The sequence below is a fragment of the Perognathus longimembris genome, chromosome 1 (assembly GCF_023159225.1).
Source record: "Perognathus longimembris pacificus isolate PPM17 chromosome 1, ASM2315922v1, whole genome shotgun sequence".
Lineage (NCBI taxonomy): Eukaryota > Metazoa > Chordata > Mammalia > Rodentia > Heteromyidae > Perognathus > Perognathus longimembris.
The window spans coordinates 132147201-132161187 of record NC_063161.1 but is presented as its reverse complement, the minus strand read 5'-3'; the positions used below and the strand labels follow the sequence as shown (position 1 = coordinate 132161187).

Below are 13987 nucleotides of genomic sequence, written 5' to 3'. Positions count from 1 at the left end.
TAATCCATATCTGTAGCCTTTGTCACCTAACAGTCTTTACAAGGCTACTGTTCATGTTAGCATTTGATCTGAACACCCTCCAAATAACAAAGAGTTGCTGTCTCTGGAATCAGGAGACACCCTGAGAATCCACCCACCTTGTCACAGGACTTCCATCCTGGTGGAGAAGTATAAGTCAATGCACAGGCTCAAACAAAAGGCTCTTTCTCCTTTTTTTTTTTTTTTTTTTTTTTGCCAGTCCTGGGGCTTGAACTCAGGGCCTGAGCACTGGCCCTGGCTTCTTTTTGCTCAAGGCTAGCACTCTACTACTTGAGCCACAGCACTGCTTCAGGATTTTTCTTTATATGTGGTGTTGAGGAATTGAACCCAGGGCTTCATGTATGCTAGGTAAGCATTCTACTGCTAGGCCACATTCCCAGCCCCTCCCTCCCCCCTTTTAAGGACATAATCTCTCTCTCTCTGTAACCAAGGCTGGCCCTCACCTTGCAATCCTCCTTCCTGCTTCCATCTCCCAAGTGCTGCGATTAGAGATGTGCCAACATCCCAACTTAAAAATAAACAAACACACTACACATCACTTTTATACTGCTAATAGTGCCCTGAAATGTACTAAACTTGCCCATAAATGAAAAAGGAGCCGAATGTTATCAAATGTCTGTTACACATAAACATCCTGTCAGGTACATGGGCATATGGTCTCATTTAATCTTATGAATTGGGAATTATCATTATTCTCTTTTTTTAACTGTATTTTTTTGTCTTTTCTTTTTTGGTACTGGGGATTGAACCCAGGACGTTGCACTTGCTAGGCAAGCGTTTTGCCACTGAGCTATAATCCAGCTTCATTATTCTCTTATAACAGATGAGGAAAGTGAGGCTCAGAGGCCCAGGGTCTCAAAGCCAGTGAAGATTCAAGCCCAGGTCTGGAGCCTGCAGAACCTCTTCCCACAAGTCTCTGCTGTGAACTGTTGTGCTTTGTGCTTCCAGCAGACTGGTTGTTGTCATCTGCATCTGTGCTTTCCAGCTCTGTACCTGTGATCATTCCAGTTCCTTCGCATAAAAATGACTCTTCCACTCCTCATCACCTGTTGAATTCCTCTTCTAGTGTGCAGGCTTCTCCCACCCTCTAGCTAGACAGTCCCAGGAGATAAACCTGAGCTCCTTGAGGAGAGAGAGGGTCTGGAGCTAATGTTCATCTTTGTTTACTTTTGGAATGAGGGGTGAGAACATGCTTGCTGAGCCACTAGAAAAGGGGGGAAAATCAGCTTTGTATTTGAATGTACCTGATAGATAAAGGCTGTGGACAAATTAGCTCCAAATACAGAGTACCACTTGGGAAAGGTAAACATCGAGTACTCAGCTCCAGTCAGAAAACATACTCTCACCAGCACTCTGACTTCATAAAGCCTGAAACATAAAACCAGGATGTCTAGGAAGAAAATAAAATAATAAAAAAGCACTTCCGTGGGTGCATCTTTTCATAGTAATGCATTTCATCCACACACTGGAAAGACAGTAATTGCAACACAAGATAAACAAGATATTGGGCAAAAGAACAAAGCTCACCTTCCAGCATGTCATACTTGACTTATCTGTCCTGCTTATTTTGCTGGGGCTGCCCCAGACTCCACCTGTCCCGCAAAACATGTACTTGCTGAACTAAAGACCTCTCCAGCCACACCTGTGTCCAGTGACCACTGGAGGTGGCGGATTTATGAGTGATGTTTAAATGGCCTCATTTGGAAAGCATTTCAACCATCCTTTCCATGCTTCCATGCTTGTTTTCTCTTCCCGGACCCCCTAGAAAAGTGCATTATCCCCTACCCCCACCCGTCTCCTTCATTTTTTTTTGAGGTTTTGCAAAAATAACCTCCTCACCAACAGAAACATTTCCTGATCTATAAGCCACTTTGAAAACAAATCATTATGCCACTGAATATTTCATGACGGTCCAAAGCACTGAGGGAGGCAAGGCGAGCATTCACCCATCTTTGCCATGTCTATTTTGAGCCTCCAGAAACAAACGGCAAATGCTTCCTTTATTTTCTCAACACCCTGTGTTTGCAAGTGCTGGATGGATTCTTGATGAAATAAGGTCTCCACCCAACCCGACCCTGAAAAGCAGAGAGCCCAAGATTCTACTTCTTTAGAGTTCACAACCACCGTAGGACCTCAGCAAGCATCCTAGCGAACACTGAGGTGTCAAAACCTGGGTTGGGGGGTGAGGAACTTGTCCAAGGTCACCCAGCCAGGACAAACTCACCAGGATCCAGAGCCCCAACTCCCAACCTTGGCAGCTCCCCTCTGTTCCCCAAAGCTGTCTTCAACCCCATTCCTAAAGCTGCAGCAGGTTAGCGATGTGACCGCCCCTGCCCACCCCCCGAAGATTGACTTCTGTGCATCCCAGCACCCCCCCCCCCCCACACACACACCATGGGACTCGGAGCAGAGGCATTCAGGGGTGCCCCTGGACTCACAAAAAACGGCAAGACAGGAGCCACCGATCGTCCCTAGCCCAAACCCTGCAGGTCCAGGAGTGGCGGGGAGAGCCGGTCCGAGGTCACTCGGAAAAGTTGGCGCTGGCGGCTGCCGGACCTGAACCCAGGTTGGCCTCGCGATTTGCCGCTCTTTCCAACGCGCAGATTTCTCAAACTTAACCGGCACGTGCGCTGAGCCCCCCGCGCGCAGAGTGTGTGTTGGGGGGGGGGGGGGGGACACACGAGGAGGGAAGGCAGGCACTGGTCACCCGGGACCCGACTAGGGATGCGGGCAGCGCGGAGGAGGCCGAGGGGGGCAGGCAGCCTGCGGCTCCCCGAGGCACAGGCCCGGGATGTCGGGGTGTCTAAGCAGTTCCTCTCAAAACTTTCCGGCGGTGGGACGTCGCCCTTACCTGCAGCCGAGGCGCCGCCCGCGCGGAGCGGACCCGGCGAGCCGACGCGCGCGGTCTCCCGAGGGCCGAGGGCCGAGGGGCGGGAGGGGTGGGGGGGCGCCCCGCCCCGTGGCGGCGGGCACGGTCGCTGCTGGCGGGGCCGGGCTCCGGGCAGCGGCTCAGCTCGGGTTCGGCTCGGGCTCCGCCTCCCGCGCCGCGGCTGCAGCCGGAGGGGGGCGGGGTGGGCTCCCGGGCCCGGCCGCGCCCGCGCCGTCTGGCGGCGGCAGGTGCTGAGGCTGCAGCTGCGGGGCCCGGCCAGCTGCCCGGCGCCGCGACCCCCCACCCCGCGGGAGGGGCACCCCCACCCCCGCGCGCGCGCGCGCACGCCTTGCCCGCCGGCCCGCCTGCCTGCAACAAGGGCTCCCCCAAGTCCTGGCCCGCCGCAGTGGGCGGTCCCACCCCGGCCCAGCCCAGCCTCCACCAGCCTCTCCCCACACACCCTTCCCCGGCTCCCAGGGGGCACACAGCATCGGTGGAGTACCCGGGGCGGGGGTTGGGGTAGGGGGGACGATGAGTCCTGGGGATGATACGGACTCCCCAAGGTCACCCAATCCCGTGGTTGTCAGACCAGAGCTAGAATCCAGAATGACTCCTTTCTTGCCCCTGCCTTCTCCGGTTCTCTGATTCTAAAGCGTTTCAGAAGATCTGAGCTACGGACGACCCACAAACTCTACATTCTCCCCTATCCTCACTGCCATCTGTGGTTCCCAGCCCCCCAGGCTCTAGGCTGGGGGACAAAGGGAGGAGGTGGGCCCATGTTTGGCAATGAAGACTCCTTCTGCAAACTCCTGCGGCCCTGGGGTGCTGCATTCTCACAGCTCTGCTCATGCATGCCTCTCTTACCCTCTTTCTTGGTCTCCCGGAGGCCTCGAAACTCCTATTTTTGGGGGCACCTTCGAGCTCTCCATTTCTGTCCTCTTCTGACTCCCTGAACCATCATACCCCCTCTACTGGCAATAATCCTACCATCTCCCTGGTATCATACCCAGATGCTGGTCTCTGGCCAAGCAAGAACACTTCCTTGCTAAAATAGGCACTAAATACCTACTAAACTCATGCTGTGTGTTAAATTCTGAAGATACATACCCCCTGCCCTCGTGGAACCGGGGATTTAATCAAGGAGTGGACTAGAAAATACAGCTCAATTCCCATAACAGTAGCTTGATTCCAGAGCTATTGCCCTGAGATCCATGGTAGGTGTTTGCATTGGTAAGTGAAGACTGCTGGAGGTGAAACCCTCTAAAGCAGTGACTTTTTTTTTCTGCCAGGAGCCACTTGAAGATTTATAACAGTATTCCTGGGCCATACAAAATATTTAACTTATAAATTAGCTGCCCATGTTTGGTCAAACATTTAATTGCCTCACCCCTAGTGTGATGGCCTAAACCACTTCTCTTTCGTGAGGTGTGTGAAATTAGTTGATAACTGATGTTGTTTTTCCAGGTTCGCACAGTCCACTCTGATATGGTAAGTTCTGAAAAGAACTGTTCATAGCAGTAAGTTGCTCTGAATACAGATGCGTATTCCAATTCAAAGCATGTCTCCTCAAAGTGGAAGACTTCATCATTGCTTATGTAACATTTGTAGAACTCCAACAGTAGGGGCTGGTTGTATTTGGCTTTCAGTTCATCCTTGTTTTGTGGTTGAATGATTTCATGTTGCAGGTTATCAGGCACATCAGCAAGTCCCACATTGAACAGTGTTGCAAAGATATTCAATCCCATTTGTTTACTTTTCACATTCTTGAATCTTTCATTAAATGCCTCAATTAATTTTGCACTCCCTTGCCTCCTTCCAGAATGGAGGAAATGCGCTGTGATACTCCTTTTCAAGTTGCACTTTCTACAGCCTTAATTTAGCTTCAAAGGATTCTATGTTTGGAAGCTGGGGACTGAGTCACTAGTTGGGATCCTGTAGCTTGACATAATAGGTACTTGATAATGTTCACCAGGAATGCTAGACCATACAGACACTTGCTATAATTGAATTCCCTGAAAAGTTTCCCTTTATCTCCATGAACTACTTGACTTCATCCTCAGTTCATGAAACCTCATAAGCATGTTCTTCTACTTAGCCACCTCTCTTCAGAGTGATAAGATCACTGTACTCAGAGTCAAGCTGAGTAAACCCTCTGCTTTTGACAACATTTATGCATGACATCATCCTGTTGGCCTGCAACACCTGTGCCCAGAGACCTTCTTGGTGTGTGATGCAGGGGCATACAATTAAATCACTTGGATTAAGATGTGACTTAGTTCTTTCTTGACAAATGCAATTAACCCTCTACACAAGCCAACCATGACTGTAGTAAAGCCACTCAACTTTACAAATATTAGCTCAAAAACGTTCAGTGATTAAAAACAAGTATCTCAAAGAAGTTCTCACCTTTTGTAGTCCTGTGCATGGCTTTCAGTGATGGCAGTTCTAGAATGTCAAACTCTGCAAATGACCAATTGGGCACTATTTGTTATGTCTGTTGTCTCAACACACACCAGAGAGAAAAATGGGAAATCTTCAGAATCTTTTAATGCTTTTTTGATAATATGTGCTGAATCAGTAATCTAATCTAAGACAGTAAACAATTTACTTAGTTTGGTGCTAACAATTCCATAGCAGCCACCGTGCATTCTGTCCCATACTCTCCCTCTACACAAAGCTCTGGCTTCTTTGTCATTTACACTGTCACTTCATAAATGAATAATGTCGTCTTTGTCACAAAGAGGCTCAGGGAAAGTGGCTTTTTGTGATACCAAATTCCATTGAAGAATGTTGATTTCATCTAGACTCAAAATTGACTTCCTAGTTAGTTTGTTTTGAGCTGTGATGACACTTAAGATTGGCTTTTTTTTCTTACTGCTAATGTATTACCACAAACTAGGCACACAAGTTTGCCTTTGACTTGAACATATATATATATTATATAATCATTTGCCCATTTCTCTTGGAAAGATCAACACTCTAAATCAACTTCTTTTCTTTTGTGGTCACCATTTGTAGGAAGTCACACTATTTAAGTTTTAATAACTATCCAGTGTATGTGCAACCAGCTCATTATAAAGGGCTAATTGCATCTGTCAAGACGATGCTGCCCATGATCTTTCAAGCGCATATCTGACAAATCCTGCCAGCCTTTAGTAGATACTTTCACTTAACCTTCTTGATTAAGTGATAAACTTTGACATGGCCTTCCAACCTGTTACTGCTACAACCCCATCTCCACTCATCCCACATTTGCACTCTAAATTCCTTATGTTCCCAGGGTTCATCAGACAATAAAAGATATGGACTACAGTACTAAAAGGAAAGAAGGAAGGAAAAAAGGAAGGAAGGAGCCAAACTATCTGAGTTTAAATCCCAACACTGTCACTTTTAAATGTGTGTCATTTATGGAAAAGTTCCATAATTCCAGTTCTAGGATCCTTCTTCTGTGAAGGAAGCATAATAAGAATACCAACAACCTAATAAAATAACAACAGCAACCTAGAAATGACCTGAAAATTCAGTTTTTGTAGGTAATAATCTCCTGCCAACCTTGCTAGTGATGGTTATACTCATTATATATACTGATGATTACTCTGCTTATTTTATGGAGAAGGAATGGCTCTGAGAATTGAAATAACTTACCTAGATTCCACAGCTTTAAAGTGGCTGATGACTAGAGATTTTAAATCCCATACTGCTAAATATTTGCATAATCCATGACTGTCTCTGGGAGGCTTCCTCCTTTCTCTATCTTTACTTTGGCCTGCCAAGCAAACTGTTCCATCACAAATACTTTCTCTTCTGTGAACTCTTGCCAGTCTCCCTCCATGCCTCTGCTAAATTTGCCATATACATCAAATAACGCCCCAGCATGCTCACTACAATGATTTGTTAACCTATCTGTCTTCCTGACAACATTTTATATATTTTAGTCTTTGTGGAATTCCACAAATATTTTTGAATGAATAAATCAACACATAAAATATACATAAAGTTCTTGTTAGCTACTGGTGACTCATGTCTGTAACCCTAGCTACTCAGGATGCTGAGATCTGAGGATTGCAGTTCAAAGCCAAGCCCGGGGAGGAAAGTCTGTGAGACTCTTATCTCCAATTAACCAGCAAAAAGCTGGCAGTGAAAGTGTGCCTTAAGTGGTAGAGCAACAGTCTTGAGCAAAACATCTTGAGTTCAAGCCCTAGTATTAAAACAAAAAATAAAAATTACCAAACCACTTCTACCCTAACAGCTGTCATTTCAATATAGATCACTTTTAATCTTTGGTTTTTTTTGTCATGAGTCAATTCTTGGTGAGAGGATAGCATCATATCATCAAGTATTAATATAGAGCAAGATATAGCAAGACTGGTTGTTTGGTTGTGCCTGTCCCTCTCAGATGTCTCTCCTTTTTTTAGTGACACTATGTAATAACCCATAATGAGAAGTCGTGTTGCATCCTAATGAGACTTCCTGACTAAAACATCTGAGGTTTGAATTTATTTCCCCTAAGTACCATTTCAGCTAAAAAGTTTGCTCTCTCTATGGCAATGAGTGTGCCATTTGTCATCTGCTAAGTGCCCATACTTTCCCTTTATCTGTATTAATCTCTTTTACATTCTAATACTTCTAAGAGCTGACTTAATAGTTAGCTTTTCTATACAATTTCCTTCTTAGAATGCCTAACTCTTCCTGACTGCACATCTATTGTTCCCAAAATAGAATAGTTTACTGCTTCAAATTTCAGCTTTACTGTCTTCAGTGATTTAGGACACATTTCTGTTCTCAGAATGATCAAATTCCATAATAGTTACACACACACACACACACACACACACACACACACACACGCCGAAGCCTGATCCCATCATTTTTAATAGAGTAATATTTTTAAATTAGATATTAGAAACATTTAATTTGTGTGCCAGAAGACAGATACATTGGCTTCTCTCTCTCTCTCTTTTTTTTTTTTTTTGCTAGTCCTAGGGCTTGAACTCAGGGCTAGAGCACTGTCCCTAGCTTCTTTTGGCTCAAGGCTAGCGCTCTTCTTCTTGAGCCACACTGCCACTTCTGGCCTTTTCTATATATGTGGTGCTGAGGAATCAAACTCAGGGTTTCATGTATACAAGGCAAGCACTCTACCACTAGGCCATATTCCCAGCCTCTACATTAGCAACTTTAATGTCTTTATATGAAGTTTGTGAGAAGCAGTGCATGTGAAAGCAGGCACAATGGGCTGGGATGAAAAAACAAAAATGGTATTTTAGTAGTGTTCTGTCACCTGCACAAGCCCTTTCACTCTTGGAAGTCTCAGCAGAAAGGACAAGTAATACACAATGACCTTGCAGATATCCTTCAGATCAGCAATGGCTTGGTACTGCAGGATGCCTGTTGGAAATTGCCTTATCCAAATCCAATGCCAGAGTTCTAAATGCTAGCTCTCTTCTGCTTCTTGGCAAACCCATTTCTCTGGACTACAGTTTATTCTTCTAGAAAAAGGAAAAAGGATATTTGATGGCAGCCAAGATCCCTTGAGCTTTTCCCTCAATGATTCTTTGAGATTAAGGACCCTAAAGTGTTATCTAGTCAGAAAGAGAGGTGCTGTTGTGCTCTGCAAAAGAAACTGGGTGCTTATCATGATGATTATATTACTTCTTGCAGATCAAGAAATTGTTGCTCTACAGAGAGAAATGATGGCACAAAAACAAGTTCTTACTCCCTAGATTCTAAGATGAACACAAATACATTCACTGCTCACTTCTTATGACTGAGTCATCCAGTTCACTATAAAAATCCTGAGAACAAGGATCTGGATAGAAGTTCACTGACTATTAGTGGAGAGAGATCAGTCTTTTAATAATCCCCAAATCCTGACTAATAACTTATCACAGTCATTCTTCCAAAGATGATCTAGTTTTCTTTCTTTTTGGTAGGGAAGTGAGACTAGCAAACATGTTTCTTTTCTGGATTGTTTCCTTTGCTCTCCTATGAGCCTTGTCTGCTTTAATTTCTTCTCCTTTTTTTTTTTTTTTTTGCTCCTAATCATATCATCTGCTGCTCTGTAATAAAACTGGTATTCTAATCTATTGCTAATGTAATAGACGTAAGGACTCAGAAACAGAGGAAGAAGATGGGGGTATTTGTTTTATAGTTAGAAGTGATTATCCCAATTTTAAAAAAACAAGGTGTGGGAGAAAAATGGAGGAGGAGGTAACAAGTTTGATAAGAAATGTACTCACTGCATTACGTATGAAACTGTAACCCCTCTGTACATCACTTTGACAATAAATAAATAAATAACAATTAAGGTCTTTATGTCTCCTTCTGAATTTCAATCTCATTTTCCAAATAATAAATGTTTCAGCATTTGGGGAACAGCTTTTAATATACAAGGGGTGGCTTTAGCATTTTTTACCTTTTCTTATTTATCTCTGAGCAAGTCTCTTGGCTCAGATTTTGGGAGATCAGCTTCTGAAGGAATGTAAGCCCTCCCCTGGTCTTGCCAACTACATTTGGTCCAGTTCTCACAGGATAGCTTCTGCTCTGAATCTACAGGCTAACTTCACATCCCACCACTGCCTTCTCCACACAGCTCCAAGGACAGAGGCCCCCATCTCCAGTTTGATTTTCTTCACCTCCTTTAGTGGTTGCACAAGTCAGGCAAAGAATTCTTTTCATTTCATTCTCTCACCGGCTCCTCAAGTTATCCAGGACAAACAGTAAGGTCCATATTTTGCAGATGAAGAAAGTAAGACAAACTCTGAGCTGTCATATGACCTGCATAGTCACAGAGCTGACAGATGAGATTCAAATTCAGGTTTATCTGCATAGAAGAGTACTGTCTTTGGTGAGATCAAGACCAGAATCAAACCAATTTATGGAAAAATTCCTTAAATCACCTTAGGAGGATTATTCAGTTATTCTCTGTAGATAGGAATATGTATCACACAGCCCCCTACTGAGATGGTTCAAACTGTGGGACAAACAGTGAATGAAGGGCAAAGGACATGAAGGTCTATAACTTGGACGATTCCTGGGGAGACAGCCTGTACAGCAACAGTGAAGAGTGCTGTCATTACCACATTATTTAAAATTGCAAGGCAAACCACAGCCTAGGAGCCTGGGAGCTGACCTGACTCACTGGTGAATTTGCAGTGAAAGCTTTCAGTGTTGGGGGCTGCCACTGAACAGCTCAGCTGACCCAATCTGAGGCTGGACCCATTGGCAGGTGAGAAAAATTAAAAGGCTTCTGTCTACATTGTATAGAGAGAGCTCTGAGAGAAAATCCTCTGATTCCACTGAGGCTGTCTCTCTACAGAGTAATATCACAGTTGGACCAAACTATCTTTTTCCAAAGCCACTAGCTCAACAAGTGAGCTTTAACTCCTGCTTAGCCCCTCAATTGTGTGTCCTTGTGTAGAGGTCACTCTCACTTCATTTCAGCCCAGTGGACCCAGCCAACAAGCTGGGCTTCCCATTAGACCACTATAGAAGAAGCATCTTTCTTTCTTATCATGACTGCTGAGCTACTAATAACGAATGGTAGAGTAGAGGTAGCTTATCACAACCCAATTTGCTCCAGTGCTGATACACAGAGCCAAAGAAGATCAGAGATGATAGAGGAGTTGAGTTCAAAGCTACATAATTAGAGAAGAGGAATAATCATGTCATAGAAGAAAGAATATATATTTAAAAAAAGAAATTTAGGAGATTTAAGCAGGCATTAGAATGAAATGATCAGAATGAAGTAAGTGGATTTTGGAAGCCAAATAGTTCATTTTAAAATTTAAATATTTCAGTCAGTCATATCTCTACTCCCAGCACTTGGAAAGGCAGGTAGGAGGATTCTGAGTTCAAGGCCAGCTTGGGCCACATAGGTAGACCCTATCTCAAAAAAATAAATGAGTGGGCTGGGGATATGGCCTAGTGGCAAGAGTGCTTGCCTTGTATACATGAGGCCCTGGGTTCAATTCCCCAGAACCACATATATAGAAAATGGCCAGAAGGGGCGCTGCGGCTCAAGTAGCAGAGTGCTAGCCTTGAGCAAAAAAAAAAAAAAAAAAAAAAAAGAAGCCAGGGACAGTGCTCAGGCCCTGAGTCCAAGCCCCAGGACTGGCCAATAAATAAATAAATAAATAAATAAATAAATAAATAAATAAATAAATAAATAAATAAATGATTGAATGAATGAAATACATGAAATAATTTAAAAATTAAACATTGTAGGGCTGGGGATATGGCCTAGTGGTAAGAGTGCTTGCCTTGCATACCTGAGGCCCTGGGTTCAATTCCCCAGCACCACATATACAGAAAATGGCCAGAAGTAGCGCTGTGGCTCAAGTGGCAGAGTGCTAGCCCTGAGCAAACAGAAGTCAGGGACAGTGCTCAGGCCCTGAGTCCAAGCTCCAAGACTGGCAAACAAAAAAAAAAAAAAAAAAATTAACATTGTGATTATGGAAGTGAAAAATAGAATAAAGACTCCTGAAAATTAACATAATGATCTGAAAGATGAAAAGGGAGAATGACCCTTCAGTGGTAAGCCAAAGAGAAAAAGAACTGGAAATTATGAGTGAAAAGGTTAAAAAATATGAATGAAATCTCTTGAAAACATGCAAATAATAGGAATACCAAGTGGAACAAAGATAATAAGGAAGCAAAACAAAATAAAAAGAGAAAAATGTATTTACATTGAGAAACTTGAAACACAAGATAAAAACTGCATTGATGGCCACACTACATACATTTAAAAATATATACCTAGGACTGACAACATCCCATACTATGGGGGGAAATGGCATACAACCTTCCTCCACCATTCCTCTTGGCCTGGCCAATGGGGCTATTTCCATCCTGCTCATCTGTGAGAAGATACACCTTCCACATCACACCAGATGGTATTAGAAGAAGTTGAGTAGGACCTAGACCTTCCTTCCCACCTAGTGATAATGCAGTGGTAATTCTATTCTTTTAGCAGTAGTACACTGGCAGTTGCAAAAATAGAGATTCAGGTAAGATCTAGACTCTCATAGCATTATATTCAAATCATTAGGATCCAATTTAAAAATGATTTATCATACCAAAAAAAAAAAAAAAAAACCAGAAGAATGGGGGCTGGGAATATGGCCTCGTGGTAGAATGCTCACTTTGTATACATGAAGCCTGGGTTCAATTCCTCAGCACCACATATATAGAAAGAGTCAGAAAAGGCGCTGTGTTTCCAAGTGGTAGAGTGCTAGACAAAAAGAAGACAGGGACAATGCTCAGGCCCTGAGTTCAAGCCCCAGGACCGGCATAAAAAAAAAGAAGAATATCACTTTGTAAGACCCCTCTCCTCCCCCCCCCCCACCCCAGCCCTTGGGCTTGAACTTAGGGTCTGGGCACTGTTCCTGAGCCTCTTTGTGCTCAAGGCTAGCATTCTACCACTTGAGCCAGAGCCCCACTTCCAGTTTTTTCTAAGTAGTTTATTGGAGATAAGAGTCTCATGGACTTTCTTCCCCAGGCTGGCTTCCAACTGTGATCCTCAGACCTCAGCCCCATGAGTAGCTAAGATTACAGGTGTGAGCCACCAGCACTCGGCAAATGTTACTTTGGATGAGCAAAGATAATCATAATGACTGCTGAAGTTCAGTGATTGAAATGAAAAACTCAAGAGGCTTCATAATAGAGTGGGAATAATAAAGGATAAAATCAGTGAACCTAATGACTGATCAATAGGCGTAACCTGAATAACACAGAAAAAATAGACTGAAGCCAGGTATGGTGGTTCATGCCTGTAATCCTAGCATCCAGGAGGCTGACACCAAAGGTGCACAAGTTTGACGCCACCTATGCTACCTAATGAGAACCTGTGTCCAAAATACAATTCCCCTAAATTGGATAGAAGACAGACAAGGGTCAACCCAAATGATCTAACCCAAATGATTTGAAGTCAAAGAAATTCACACCAAGACGTCATAATTGGTGCAAGTACACTATATGCATGTATGGAACTATCTCAGTAAAAACCCTTGGTATCCATTTGCAAAAAATGGAAGAACTTGGAAAAAATTATACTAAGTGAAATGAGCCAGACCCAAAGAAACATAGACTCTATGGTTTCCCTCATAGGGAATAATTAGCACAGGTTTAGGCTAGTCAAAGCAGAGGATCACAAGAGCCTAATAAGATGATGCTAAGTGAAATGAACTCCATGTTATGGAAACAAGTGTTATATCACTGTTGTAATTACTTTCAACATGACATGTGAAACGTAGCTTCTTTTGTTGATGATCCTCTTGTATCCCCTTCCTGTGGTTGTACCTGCGCTATCACTATATCTCATCTGAGTACCCTGGATACTATATATAGTGGTATTAGAACTAGGGAAGTGAAAGGGAATATCAAAACAGAGAGACAAAGGATATAAAGACAAATGACTCCAAAAGCAATACTTGCAAAACCATTTGGTGTAAACCAACTGAACAACTCATGGGAGGAGAGGGAAAGAGGGAGAGGGAGGGGGGATGAGGGAGGAGGTAACAAATAGTACAAGAAGTGTACCCATGGCCTAACATATGAAACGGTAACCCCTCTGTACATCACTTTGACAATAAATAAGTAATTATTATTATAAAAAATCCTTGGTATAATTAATACACTCTAACGAAAAAATAGGAAACACAAAAACCTTGAAAGTGGAGAAAAATGGCATATGTGTTATAAGGAAACTCCACTTCAAGCAACAGTGGAATCCTCAGAGAAACCATGGGGTTCTAGAGGAAAGTGATACAGTATTTTTCAAATGTTGAAAGAAAATCAGTGTCAACTCAAAAATCTACATAAAAAATTACCTTCAGGGATGAAGGCAGAAACTAAGATGGAAAAAACCCTAAGAATTTGTGGCCAGCACACATACCTTGAAAGGATGACTACAGGAAATTCTTTGAATAGAAAGAAACGATAAGAGGAAACTTGAAATATCTGCGAGGAAGGAAAAATAATAGGAAGGGTAAAATGAGCAATTTTGAAAAATTATGTTTGATTGTAGAAACAAAATAATAACATTGTCAGGTATTCTTAATTTATGTAAAGGTAATATTTAAG

The 13987-nt window shown here is 43.2% G+C and overlaps 1 protein-coding gene across 1 annotated transcript in view; it reads right to left on the bottom strand.

Annotated features, from left to right (window-relative positions):
* The window catches only part of Frmpd1 (FERM and PDZ domain containing 1), an 82991-nt gene extending 79151 nt beyond the window's left edge, over positions 1 to 3840 (bottom strand). The window contains exon 1 of the mRNA XM_048337210.1: positions 3773 to 3840. The gene's annotated coding sequence lies outside the window, so the exon portion shown is untranslated. The remainder of the gene's footprint in view (positions 1 to 3772) is intronic.
* Positions 3841 to 13987: the final 10147 nt, after the last annotated feature.